Below are 14281 nucleotides of genomic sequence, written 5' to 3' on the forward strand. Positions count from 1 at the left end.
AAATAAACATTTCTATAAAGACAAATTTGCCTATTCATCTAAAAACAAAGCCACGTAACTCACCTTTAGGAGCCGGTTTAAGCCTGGCAATCATGAGCCCTAGAGTACAAAGACTGGCCGCCAGGATCAAGAGGCGGGGCTTGTGCAGGAGAACAGGAAGAGCTTCACTCAATAGTGACTCAAGGCTTCCGAAACAAGGGTCCTTCCTGAGAGACAACAAGATTGTGCATAAATAACACACATTACAGATTCTGTCACACAATTTAAATTGTAATCTTTTGCTACCTATTGTGAACTTGCAGTTAGTGAAAGATTTACTACTGACAGAGGGGGAGATTCATTTTCATAATCTTCTATAGTCAACAACACAAAACGACCCCACTTTTGGTGTACACAAATCCATCCCACCTCGTCACCAGTATCACTCCATGTCTGTCATTGAAACTATGCTATACGTGTTTGTTTCACATATGTGTGTGCATCTCTGTCTCTACAAAATACACACTTATACGATATACAATATATACATGCGCATTTGGGTATCTACAAGGACAGTTGTGTGTTGTGTTTATTTTGTACCTGACTCGCTACGGCTCCGTGACAGCAAAGTTGAGCAGGGCCAAGCAGACTGGCTCCATACTGTGGTTCCGGGCTAACGCTGCCTTCCTTTCCCCCCGCAGGTCTCCCCATTCCTGGGTTAGGAAGTTCACGAGGAGGGCCAGGGTGTACAGGTTGATTAACACCTTCCTTGGGGTGTCATCTGTAGAGAGGTGGCATAGAGCAGGGAGGAGATACCTAGACAGGAAAAAAGAGAGATGGAGGGAGGCTGTGGCATAAGATTCTGTTTCCTAAATGCAGTCAACTCCTGATCAATACACACAGCTTGGGACTGTCAGGACAGCGTGCACTAAACCCAGCATGCAGTTATCAAGAGCAATTTTAGGAATCAGAGTCCCTTTCCTTTGTGTTCAGTCAACCTACCTTAGGAGCAGTGTTGCCAACTCCTCAGTAAGGAAAGTAGCTATTGGCTGTCCTAAAAGGCGCTAAATGACGTCATCGCCTAATTTGCATAATTGGCCATGTGCATGTAATCGTGATGGACGCTGTCACGTTCCTGACCTGTTTTCTGTTAGTTTTGTATGTGTTAGTTGGTCAGGACGTGAGTTTGGGTGGGCAGTCTATGTTTTGTGTTTCTATGTTGGTTTAATGGGTACCTGATATGGTTCTCAATTAGAGGCAGGTGGTTTTCATCTCCTCTGATTGAGAATCATATTAAGGTAGGTGGTGTCACATTGTTTGTTTGTGGGTGGTTGTCTTCCGTGTCTGTGCACCACACGGGACTGTTTTGGTTGTTCGGTTCGTTTATTTGTAGTCTGTTCGTGAGTTCTGRGTGTTTTATGTAAGTTCCATGATCAGGTCTGTCTACTTTGTTTGTTATTTTGTATAAGTCGAGTATAGTTCGTGTCAGTCTTCGTCTTTTCAATAAATTCATTATGTCAACATACCTCGCTGCGTATTGGTCCACCGATCCTTCTCTCCTCTCCTCGTCCGAGGAAGAGGAAAACGACAGCCGTTACAGACGCTGTAGGAGAGGAATGTCGTGGTAGAGACAAAAAGTGAGTAAAAAACACCTTAAATATGTTTAGAACTACAAATGAACTTTGTTCCAACCTTCCTCCTTTATCCGGGCTTGGGACCGGCAAAAGAGACACTCTGGCGGAGTTACTTAGTTTTTTATTTTATTTTTTATTCTATTTTTTTGMTTTTTTTGTTTAGTTTTCTTAGTTTGGTTTGGTTTTTAACCTTATGGTCCACTTAGGAGCCTACAACAAGTCACAGTAAAACATGAACACTTAACCATAAAAAAAAATACTTTTTTTTTGTGTACAATCCACATTAACAATCTAAATGGACTAAAAAGAGACAATAGAAAAAAACTGTCAATGGCAATGTGAGAAGATTAGGTTAACTAGTCTGGCCCTAATTCAGGTTAATTGTTTTTTCCCCCAGACCCCCCTCCACACACACACAGGCTGTGCTGGCTCACAGAAAGAGTGGGTCATCGTCATTTTGGTCAAGGCTCTCTATGGCAGGTTCAGCAACTGAGGGAGCTGACATAAATAAGTAAGCAGCTGATGTGCCAAAAATCTGCAAAACATTATCAGGCAGCTGGTGCTCATAGCAAGCCTCACCAGACAACTTCAGTCCATATCGAATGTAGAGGATGGAGTTAAGGGTCTGCAAGGACATCTYATTTCTAAGTTTTCTTTTTACCATACTCATCTGGCTGAATACTCTTGACTTCATCATTCGATTGTGGCAAGGACAACACAGACACAGCAGCCAAGGCAAGTTCTTGAAACGGGTTGATATCAGCTGCATCCCTGAACTTCCAAATCTCACTCCAGAAGCCCAGTGTGTTTTTTGTCTCATTCCATTTACTAAGATGGATGGCACGCCATCGCTGGACAATCTTGTCTATCTCTGCAGGGGAGTAGCCAAGGAAAATACTTGTACTTAAGTCATTTTTTAGGGTATCTGTATTTTACTTTTTATATTTGACAACTTTTACTTCACTATATTCCTAAAGAAAATGATGTACTTTTAACTCCATACATTTTCCCTGACACCCAAAAAGTACTTGTTACATTTTGAATACTTAGCAGGACAGGAAAATGGTCCAATTCACACACCTGTCAACAGAACATCCCTGGTCATCCCTACTGCCTCTGATCTGGCYGACTCACTAAACACATGCATCATTTGTAAATMATGTCTGAGTGTTGGAGCATGCCCCTGGCTATCTGTAAATTCAAAAAAACAAGAAAATGATGCCGCCTGGTTTGCTTAATATAAGACATTTGAAATGATTTATACTTATGATACTTAAGTATCAAAAGTAAATGTAATTGCAAAAATATTCTTAAGTATACTTAAAACCAAATACTTTTAGACTTTCACTCAAGTCGTTTTTTACTGGGTGACTTTCACTTGAGTCATTTTCTATTAAGGTATCTTTACTTTTACTCAAGTTTGAAAATTRGGTACTTTTTCCACCACTGTTGGTCACAAATACCCCCCAAAAAGGTAGAGACGTGAATCAGAAAACCAGTCAGTATCTGATGTGACCACCACTTGCCTCATGCAGTGTAACATCTCCTTCGCATAGAGTTGATCAGGCTGTTGATTGTGCCCTGTGGAATGTTGTCCCACTCCTCAATGGCTGTGTGAAGTTGCTGGATATTGGCGGGAACTGGAAAACTCTGTCGTACACGTCGATCCAGAGCATCCCATGCATGCTCAATTGGTGACATGTCTGGTGAGTATGCAGGCCATGGAAGAACTGGGACATTTTCAGCTTCCAGGAATTGTGTACAGATCCTTGTGACATGGAGCCGTGCATTATCATACTGAAACATGAGGTGATGGCGGCAGATGAAGGGCATGACAATGAGCCTCAGGATCTTGACACGGTATCTCTGTGCATTCAAAGTGTCATCAATAAAATGCTATTGTGTTTGTTGTCCGTGGCTCATGCCTGCCCATACCATAACCACACAGCCACCATGGGGCACTCTGTTCATATCAGCAAACCGCTCGCCCACACGACGCCATACACGTGGTCTACAGTTGTGAGGCCGGTTGGACGTACTGCCAAATTCTCTAAAACAAGGTTGGAGGCGGCTTATGGTAGAAAAATGCACTAAATTATCTGGGAACAGCTCTGGTGGACATTACTGCAGGCAGCATGCCAATGGCACGCTCCCTCAACTTGAGACATCTGTTGCATTGTGTTGTGAAAAAACTGTACATTTTAGAGTGGCCTTTTATTTTCCCAACACAAGGTGCACCTGTGTAAGGATCATGCAGTTTAATCAGCTTCTTGATATGCCACACCTGTCAGGTGGATGGATTATCTTGGCAAATGAGAAATTCTCACTGACAGGGATATAAACAAATGTGTGAAAACAAATTCAGAGAAATAAGCTTTTTGTGCATATGGAACATTTCTAGGATATTTTACTCCAGCTCGTGAAACATTGGACCAACACTTTACATGGATATTTTTGTTCAGTTGTAGTATGACAACCCTGTTTGTAAGATTTTTTTATTATATCAAACTTAACCGTTTATCTTTTCCAGAGATGAAGACATGAATGTCTGATGGTATGGTGGGGTATGCAAAATGGGTCAAATCTGAGAAACTTCATCACCTGAATGTTGAATTTCTAATGGATTTACCCTATTGTGAATTCTGTGTGTGTCTGTACTGTCTAATGTACACACACACACACACACACAGTTATCTTGTGGGAAACATGATTTTAATTTAAACTAACTATACTTTCTTACAGACACTGGCTGGCGAGTATAATGAGTATGAATGCATCTTGTTTGCCTCGTTCTCTTACCTGCTGCAGGTGATAGATGACTGCCGAGAAGGCCTCCCCCAGAACCCGGAGGACCTGCCTGCTCTGCTGCAGACTGAGCCCAGTGATGGCTCTCTGAGGCTAAGCATCGCTCTGCTGGGCGACTCCCTGGCTGCTGCAGGCCTGCTCCATGGCCGCCTCCATGACGCGGTAGCAGGCGGTGAGCGTCTGTTGCAACTGGGGGCTCAGCTCTGTATAGGGGGGCTCCTCCAAGTCCATCACCTCTACACAGGCCCGGTTTACCAGCAGGCAGCAGAACTTAGGTGGCCCCACAGGCTCCTAGCTGCACAGGTCCAACAGGCAGGCGGAGAGGACTAACACAGTGCCTAACTTACCTGGTGTCAGTTTGGCCTGCAGCATGGGCCTCAGGGCCGCRCACAGACTGACCATAGTTGGCGTTAGGTCAGTATCCTTTGGTGTCCCACCTGGCGAGGGGAGGAACTGCGGCACCAGGACACACATATCGAGCTGGGTGTGGCCAGTGGCTTGGCAGAAGTCTTGGAAGACTGGCCAGGAGATGGAGGTCGACTGGGTGCTTACTCCAGGCTCTCTCTGGTTTTTCCTGTGAGGAGGACGCTCAGGAGGAGTAGTCCCTTTTCATGACTCTGTTTCTGCTCCAAGGCTTTACATAAAGCTGGGACAGCACCCCTGGCCAGGAGCTGATTTGGGCCCCAGGGTAAAGCACACACTGTAATCAGAACCTGGTAACAGTCTGTAACCAAGGCCTCGTCCAGTTTGACTGTTGAATGGGAAGTTGGAGCTCCATTCTCTGCAGTACCTTCCTCAGAGCCTGTAGGGCTCTTCGCATCCTGAGCTGGTGCTTTGACTCCTGCAGTCTCCTGGTAGTGTTCGTGCTCTGTGATGACTGTTCAGTCTGGCTTGGCTGGTCTGGTTCCATCTCTTGTCTAGCCTGGTGCTTGTTTCTGCGGGCTCCATTTGGGCCCATCGACCAGCAGCSCTAGCAGTAGAGGGATGGTGGTGAGGAGCTGAGGGCAGCCAGCAGAGCTGTGCCCAGAGACAGACGCTCCTCTGGGGGCAAGCCGGAGGCGTCACTCCCCCGGATCGCAGTCACCAGCAGGCGAACTGGAAGACTCAGCCCCACCGCCTCCATGATGCGCCACAGCGTTGGACTGTCGAGCTGGCCACAATCGTGTGATCTATAGAACAGAAAGGATTGTGAATATAAGGGTGAGAAAATGTTTACCAACAATACCAGATTCAATAGAATTCCTAAGGGTTGAGCGATTAKCCGAAATGTAGGTTATTTTTGACCAACATATTGACCGACATATTGCACAGTTTCTCTAGATATAAATCCGATCCAACCTGAACTGTGCAATGTAGTAGGGAGTTGTAGTGCATAAAAAAGTGGTAATTAACTACAATGACAATAGTCCACTGCGCATCTACTGGTCTGTGTTAATTTTATGCCAGCTACTGAAGAGACATTAGAATGTACAATCTTGAGGGGGATATAGAGAGCAGCTGTTGCTTCACAGGGTGTCTTTACCTGAAKATACATGATCTAAATGATTGATAGTTGCTATTCAGCAGTCATAATAATATGCCTTATTTACTTTGAAGAACTACAAAATAGTGATTTTTGTCAGACAGCGTAGGCAGCTGCATTATAGAGATGACGTCTTGGAATGAAATAAAGTCTTCAAATAAAACAAATGTAATATACACAACTGAAATATTTTATTAAAGTAAAGTGAATAAATTATGGTTAATAAGTGATAAACAGTAATAGACAGTCACTACCATTATGGGACATTTATTAACCGTTTTATTCTGTGTTACAGCATTCAACTAAAATAATCGAAACCCAAGATAATTTTATAATAATCAAACCGAAGTCAAACCGACCTCAAAAAGCAATAATCGCTCAGCACTAACAATGACATATATTTCTCACTCATTTACCCATTTGGAGAGTTTAAAAATGCTCTCAAACAATTTAACCTGGCAATCTAGTCTAGAGCCTCCAGTGTATGTGCAGCAGACAACGTTTGACGTCCCTACTTTTAAAGGAGGCTAGCATTACCGTTACCCTATTTCTTAAGGTCCAAGGGACTTATATTATTTCAGAGGTAGACTGGCCCTGGCTGCCAAAACAGCCAAATACTCCATCTAAAAGTTAACTGATTCTCAATTGCGATATGGTTCTAGAAACATAAAGCGCTTTACTTTCATAGCACATCAAAATCATTTCACAAATGCAAAAGCCACACCAGTGGCGGTCGGTGCTGTTTAAGATGYGGGAGGACGCAACATTTTTTTTCATGAGCATGGCTTTTTTTCTATTACAGCATATTGGATGACTGTCATTCATATTCCTTTCACCCAGCTCAATGTAACATCAATAGGTTAAGGCCACTACATGACACTCAAATTTTCCCTGCACCCATTATGAGGTTGCTAGAACCTAGCCTATGAATGAAAGTTTACAATGTAGGTGTACACAGGTTGAGAGACAAATTTGAGGTGACAGACAGTGACACATGGACAGACGATGACATATTCAATACCGCCTTGCACACGCTTGCCTGCATCTAGCTGATCTAGGGTGTAATCATTATTCATGAGAGTTTCTATTGGACAAATTCAGGCATGTTTATCCCTGTTTTGTTCCGTTTGCTTCCGTTTAAGAAAGGTTTTTCAACAGAATTGGCGGAATGAATACACCCCTGATCATAAGTAAACACAGTTCACTTTCATAGCAGCCACGTTGTATTCCTTCTCGCGTCTATGCGCTCTCCTCTCACCTTTTCCCTTCACTTGTGGACTTGCACAACACATCAGTTGTCTGTGACCTGCCGAAAAAATCTTTCCAAGCCAAACCATATAATAACTGCTAACCTCTACACACAGCCTACATCATTGTCAACATATTAGCTAAAGTAACGTCACAGTCAACATAGGAAATAGAACTAACGCGTTAGTAAACCAATTTAAATCAAAATCAGATCAAATTTTATTGGTCACATGCTTAGCAGATGGTAATGCGAGTGTAGCGAAATACGTGTGCTTCTAGTTCCGACAGTGCAGTAATATCTAACAAGTAATCTAACAATTCCACAAGAACTACCTAATACACACAAATCTAAAGGGATGGAATAAGAATATGTACATAGAAATATATGGATGAGCGATGGCCGAGCGGCATAGGCAAGATGCAATAGATGGTATAAGATACAGTATAAACATATGGAGATGAGTAATGTAAGATATGTAAACATTGTTAAAGTGGCATTATTTAAAGTGACTAGTGATCCATTTATTAAAGTGGCCAATGATTTCAGTCTGTATGTAGGCAGCAGCCTCTGAGTTAGTGATTGCTGCTTAACAGTCTGTTGGCCTTGAGATGTTTCAGTCCCAGCTTTGATGCACCTGTACTGACCTCGCCTTCTGGATGGTAGCAGGGTGAATAGGCAGTGGCTCAGGTGGTTGTTGTCCTTGATGATATTTTTGGCCTTCCTGTGACATTGGATGCTGTAGGTGTCCTGCAGGGCAGGTAGTTTGCCCCCGGTGATGCGTTGTGCAGACCGCACCACCCTCTGGAGAGCCTTGCGGTTGAGGCTGGTGCAGTTGCTGTACCAGGTGGTGATACAGCCCGACAGCATGCTCTCAATTGTGCATCTGTAAAAGTTTGCCAGGTATTTATGTGACAAGCCAAATTTCTTCAGCCTCCTGAGGTTGAAAAGGTGCTGTTGTGCCTTCTTCACCACTGTCTGTGTGGGTGGACCATTTCAGTTTGTCTGTGATGTGTACGCCGAGGAACTTAAAACTTTCCACCTACTCCATTACTGTCCCGTCGATGTGGATACGGGGGTGTTCCCTCTGCCGGTTCCTGAAATCCACAATCATCTCCTTTGTTTTGTTGACGTTGAGTGAGAGGTTGTTTTCCTGACACCACACTCCGAGTGCCCTCACCTCCTCTCTGTAGGCTGTCTTGTCGTTGTTGAGTAATCAAGGTGACAAACAGTGACAAATTCAATACCACCTTGCACACGCTTGCCTGTATCTAGCTGATCTAGGGTGTAATCATTAATCAAACAGTTGTAAACAAGTTTTTATTGGACAATTTCAGGTATGTTTACCCCGTTWTGTTCCATTTGCTTCCGTTTAAGAAATGTTTTTCAACAGAATGGGTGGAATGAACACATGCAAACACAGTTCACTTTCATAGCAGCCACATACAAACAGCATGATCACTTTGCTCATTGTATAATTCCTTCTTACATCTATGCGCTCTCCTTCTCTCACCTTTTCCCTTCCCTTCCCTTCCCTTCTTTCACCTTTTCCCTTCCCTTCTGCTTGTGGACTTAAGTGCAGAACACATCAGCTGTCTGTGATCAGACAAAAAAAACATTCCAAGCCAAACCTTCATATCATAACCGCTACACAACCTGAAGTGAAAGTGAAAAAAATAAAACAAAATACAGCTAGCTCTCTTGCACTTCTCCTTCATTTTTAAAATAAATKAATTTGTTCAAAACTGTTAAACTATTGTCTCTCTTTCTTTGAGTAAACTACTCATCACATTTTATGCACTGTAGTGCTAGATGAGCCTCTTAAGGTTTGTATTATAGTCAATGTACCCAGAGAAGGATGGAAACTAGCTGTCCTCCGGCTACACCATGGTACTACCCTACCGAGTGCTGTTGAGGCTGTTTCATTGCAAAACAGTGTGTTTTAATCAATTATTTGGTGACGTGAATATATTTCGGTTAGTTTTATCTAAAAATATATATTTTTTTAAAGTTTCACTATTTTTACACCGCTGTACACTGTTTTAACCAACTTTATCACAGTTGCAGCCAACAGTATTTTTCACAACAGGTTTCTGGCGGCCTTCTTCCTTTAGGAGCATGCTAGATAGCTAATTAGCACAGGTGGTCCCTCTGTCTWRCATAAAAATACYTGCTGTAACAGGGAGATATGGCCGTGTGGGTACACTAACCCTAAAAATGTGTGTATCAATTTAACGTTGTCTTTTGAAAATTATTTCTGACTGATATGAAAGATGAGGTCTTTATGCTTCCCAAACCGTACCGCAAGCGATGAGTGGTAATGTTCAGACCGAACGTTGGGGCTCTTCCCCTGCTCCATACAGAAGACGCATTTCATCACTTTAGTGTAATGGAATGGAACTGAGAGTCATGGTCAAGGGGCTAAGCTAACTCATATTGTTTTACGTTCAGCGTACATATCTTTTAGCATTTTATTTGGCATACATTAAAAACTACTGTGATGAAATAATACATGGAATTAGTGCAAGTAGCTACAAATATTCTCACATTTAGGCTAGCTGCGCTCTTTAGTTATTCATTCAACTTTCCGCACTGCACATGAGAATGAGATCCACCGTAGTCAGCTGTCAAAACAAAGATCGTTACAACAACCAATCAACATGATTAAAATATAATAATCGGTCAATCATGATTAGCTTCTTTGACATGTAAGGTCGACATTTTGGTTGGTGTTCTGTTCGGGGGACGTATATTTTTGTATTGGCAAAGCGAAATTGCACATGATTTATTTCCCATTTTAATGTTCTTTGATAATATTGTGTTTTGTCATGGTAAAAATATATTACTCCAATCGTTTGCAATGACATGGCTGGGCGAGACGGAAATTGTTGGATTAATCGTGTTCAGGTTTATTCCCGAGTGAAGGCACAAACGCTGCAAACAAGACCTCTGAGAAGCCAGCAAGAATAAGCAAGGCCGTGACTTCGGCGATTTTCCTTAAATAAAAGTCCCGCAATGAAGATGGTAATAAATTATACAAATGGTCGAAATTCATAACATTTATGTTGGAAATGTTAGCGGAATTTTGTTTAACAATATCAAAAAATGAAAAAAAGTTAATAGGTTTGATAGCAAAAATCTTATTATAACAATAACAATATTGATAACACCATTAAAAGTAATGATTACTAGATAGTTATTATTGTAACATCAGCAATACAAATATCAAAACATTATTTATAATGCTAGTGTTAATAATAATATATTAGGCCTATACGCCGCTAAGGTCATTAACAACATTTAATAATAATAATAATAATAATAATATTAGGCTAATAAATTAATATTATCAGAACAAACTTTACAAAACACATTTAAATCCCATTGTTATGTAGCACATTCCTATTGCACGATGTTCAGTATGTTTAAAAAAAAAAATTGGACATGCATATTGCACCGTACATAATTGCCTATATGTTGAGTCAAAGTAAAATTTGGGTCAATTCTACTCAGGGGCACTTCTAGTTTCCTAATCCAGAGTTTACACTCCAATGAGCGTCGCTGCTCATTTTGCGCCCCTTAAAGAGTGGCCAGTCAGTTTAAGAACAGAACGTTTTTTCATATTGGACAGACATATTGCACCGTACATAATTGCCTGTTCATTGTGTCATCACCTTACACCCCGCTACCATCTAGAAGGCCGAGAGAGGACAGGTATATCAAAGCTGGGACCGAGAGACTGAAAAGCTTCTATCTTCAGGCCATCAGACTGTTAAATAATCACCACTAGTCGGCCTCTGCCCAGTATCCTGCCCTAAACTTGAGTCACTGTTACCACCCGGCCCTATGTAGATAGTCATTGAACACTGGTCACTTTGATCATGTTTACACACTCTTTTACTCAATTCATATGGGCTCCCGAGTGGCACAGCGAGAGGTGTCACTACAGTCCCTGGTTCGAATCCTATCTTTATCACATCCGGCTGTGATTGGGAGTCCCATAGGGCGTTTCACAATTGGCCCAGCATCATCCGGGTTTGGCCGGGGTAGGCCGTCATTGTAAATAAGAATTTCTTCTTAACTGACTTGCCTAGTTAAATAAAGGTTAAATTTAATTTACTTAACTTAAATGCAACATGCATCCATTTTACTGAGTTACAGTTAAGGAAATCAGTCAATTGAAATACATTCATTAGCCCCTAATCTATGATTTTCACATGACTGGGCAGGGGCGCAACCATGGGTGGGCCTGGGAGTGCATAGGCCCACCCACCTGGGAGCCAAGCTCGTTTACTGCCTTTTAAAAAAACATGGCTGACTTGCTTAAACAAATGTGGTTTCTACTGACWATTGAGATGTACAAACTATGGCTTAAGGGGACGACAAGCGGATAAGAGGCAATCCGTCATTTCAATTAAGACATTAATGAGCGAGCTAGGACAGACGTAGTCAATAGAACTATTAGTTCAGCACTTTTGAAATGTACAGCGACACAATTCAGATAATGGGCCGTTCTTATAGTGTTCTTCCTTTACACCAAGTCAGAACCGTTGTATAAATAAATAAAATCAAAATCTATTCGTCACATGCGCCGAATACAAAACCTTACAGTGAACTTACGAGCCCCTAACCAACAATGAAGTTTWAAAAAATATGGATAAGAATAAGAGATAAAAGTAATAAGTAATTAAAGAGCATCAGTAAAATAACAATAGCAAGACTATATACAGGGAGGTACCGATACAGAGTCAATGTGCAGGGGCACCGGTTAGTTGAGCTAGTATGTACATGTAGGTAGAGTTATTAAAGTGACTATGCATAGATGAACAACAGAGAGTAGCAGTGGTGTGAAGAGGGGTGACAGGTGAGGGGGGGGGGGGAACTGTAAATTAGTCTGGGTAGGTCATGCTGACTAGATGTTCAGGAGTCTTATTGGTTGGGGGTAGAAGCTGTTTAGAAGCCTCTTGGACCTAGACATGGCGCTCCGGTTCCGCTTGCCGTGCGGTAGCAGAGAGAACAGTCAATGACTAGGGTGGCTGAAGTATTTGACAATTTTTAGGGCTTTCCTCTGACACCACCTGGTATAGAGTTCCTGGATGGCAGGAAGCTTGGCCCCAGTGATGTACTGGGCCGTTCACACTACCCTCTGTAGTGCCTTGCGGTCGGAGGCCGAGCAGTTGCCATACCAGACAGTGATGCAACCAGTCAGGATGCTCTCGATGGTGCAGCTGTAGAACCTTTTGAGGATCTGAGGACCCATGCCAAATKTTTTCAGTTTCCTGAGGAGGAATAGGTTTTGTCATGCCCTCTTCACGACTGTCTTGGTGTGCTTGGACCATAATAGTTTGTTGGTGATGTGGACACCAAGGAACTTGAAGCTCTCAACCTGGTCCACTGCTGCCCCGTCGATGAGAATGGGGGCGTACTCAGTCCTCTTTTTCCTTTAGTCCACAATCATCTCCTTTGTCTTGATCACGTTGAAGGAGAGGTTGTTGTCCTGGCACCACATGGCCAGGTCTCTGACCTCCTCCCTATATGCTGTCTCATCGTTGTCGGTGATCAGGCCTACCACTGGTGTGTCATCGGCAAATTTAATGATGGTGTTGGAGTCGTGCCTGGCCATGCAGTCATGAGTGAACAGGGAGTACAGGAGGGGACTGAGCACTTCATGGCTACAGACGTGAGTGCTACGGGTCAGTAGTTGTTTAGGCAGGTTACCTTAGTGTCCTTGGACACAGGGACTGTGGTGGTCTGCTTAAAACATGTTGGTATTACAGACTCGGACAGGGAGAAGTTGAAAATGTCAGTGAGGACACTTGCCAGGTGGTCAGCGCATGCTCGCAGTACATGTCCTGTTTAAATGTTGACCTGTTTAAAGGTCTTACTCACATCGGCTGCGGAGAGTGTGATCACACAGTCTTCCGGAACAGCTGGTGCTCTCATACATGTTCCAGTGTTATTTGCCTCGAAGCGAGCATAGAAGTAGTTTAGCTTGTCTGGTAGGCTCGTGTCACCTGGCAGCTCTCAGCTGTGCTTCCCTTTGTAGTCTGTAATGGTTTGCAAGCCCTGCCACATCCGACGAGCGTCAGAGCCGGTGTAGTACGATTCGATCTTAGTCCTGTATTGATGCTTTGCCTGTTTGATGGTTCGTCGGAGGGCGTAGTGGGATTTCTTATAAGCTTCCGGGTTAGAGTCCCGCTACTTGAAAGTGGCAGCTCTAGCCTTTAGCTCAGTGTGGATGCTGCCTGTAATCCCTGGCTTCTGGTTGGGGTATGTACGTATGGTCACTGAAATCCCGGAACATATTCCAGTCTGTGCTAGCAAAACAGTCCTGTTGCTTAGCATCTGCTTCCTCTGACCACTTTTTTATTGATCTAGTCACTGGTGCTTCCTGCTTTAATTTTTGCTTGTAAGCAGGAATCAGGAGGATGGAATTATGGTCAGATTTGCCAAATGGAGGGCGAGGGAGAGCTTTGTATGAGTCTCTGTGTGTGGAGTAAAGGTGGTCCAGAGTTCTTTTTCCTCTGGTTGCACATTAAACATGCTGATAGAAATTTGGTAAAACGGATTAAAGTTTCCCTGCATTAAAGCCTGCATTAAAGGCTACTAGGAGTGCCGCCTCTGGGTGAGCGTTTTCTTGTTTGCTTATGGCGGAATACAGCTCATTCAATGCTATCTTAGTGCCAGCCTCTGATTGTGGTGGGATGTAAACAGCTACAAAGGATACAGATGAAAACTTTCTCGGTATGTAGTGTGGTCTACAGCTTATCATGAGATACTCTACCTCAGGCGAGCAATAGCTCAAGACTTCCTTAGATATCGTGCACCAGCTTATATGCCACCTCAGAAAGGGGCTCAAAAATGGATGGGTCGCCACTGTGCATATTCCAGACTCTGACATTGCTCGTTGTAATATTTTTTAATTTCTTTATTCCTTTCTTTTTATTTTGGGGGATTTGCGTGTATTGCTTTGTATTGTTTGGTAGCCTATTACTCCACTGTTGGAGCTAGGAACAAAAGCATTTCGCTACACCCAAAATAACATCTGCAAAGTATGTGTACACGATCAATAACATTTGATTTGATTTGATATTG

The 14281-nt window shown here is 42.8% G+C and overlaps 1 pseudogene; it reads right to left on the reverse strand.

Moving 5' to 3' along the window:
- Positions 1-4349: 4349 nt before the first annotated feature.
- Positions 4350-5720, reverse strand: LOC139023325 (neurochondrin-like; annotated as a pseudogene).
- Between the last annotated feature and the right edge of the window lie 8561 nt (positions 5721-14281).

Source organism: Salvelinus sp. IW2-2015, linkage group LG31 (assembly GCF_002910315.2).
Source record: "Salvelinus sp. IW2-2015 linkage group LG31, ASM291031v2, whole genome shotgun sequence".
Lineage (NCBI taxonomy): Eukaryota > Metazoa > Chordata > Actinopteri > Salmoniformes > Salmonidae > Salvelinus > Salvelinus sp. IW2-2015.